The sequence below is a fragment of the Monopterus albus genome, unplaced genomic scaffold (genome assembly GCF_001952655.1).
Source record: "Monopterus albus unplaced genomic scaffold, M_albus_1.0 scaffold74.1, whole genome shotgun sequence".
NCBI lineage: Eukaryota > Metazoa > Chordata > Actinopteri > Synbranchiformes > Synbranchidae > Monopterus > Monopterus albus.
This window is the reverse complement of record NW_018127954.1, coordinates 1,556,037-1,556,388: the sequence shown is the minus strand read 5'-3', so window position 1 is coordinate 1,556,388 and position 352 is coordinate 1,556,037.

The following is a 352-nucleotide window of genomic DNA, read 5'->3' as shown; positions in this document are numbered from 1 at the left end:
AGTTCCAGCAAAAACTGTCACTTTAGTTTTACACAAGGAAATTAGAAACTACTATTCTTTCCTGCCTGAAGCACTCTCATCTGAACAAAGTGTTCCAAAGTTTCCAGATATAGGAGGACTGTGAGAGAGAAAAACAAGGATGGGAATTAAAATAGAAAAGAAGCAGAGTGACTGTGGCAGAGATGAGTGTCTGCAGATTGTACAGACTGAGACAGCAGTCACCTGCAGAATGATGCAAGGTCAGAGGGAAATCTGAGTAGGAGACTAGGAAAAAAGTCAGTATTTTTGTGAAAGAAAAACAAACTTATATTAAAATTTACCTGAATAAAAAGATCGAAATCTCTGTCCTGCT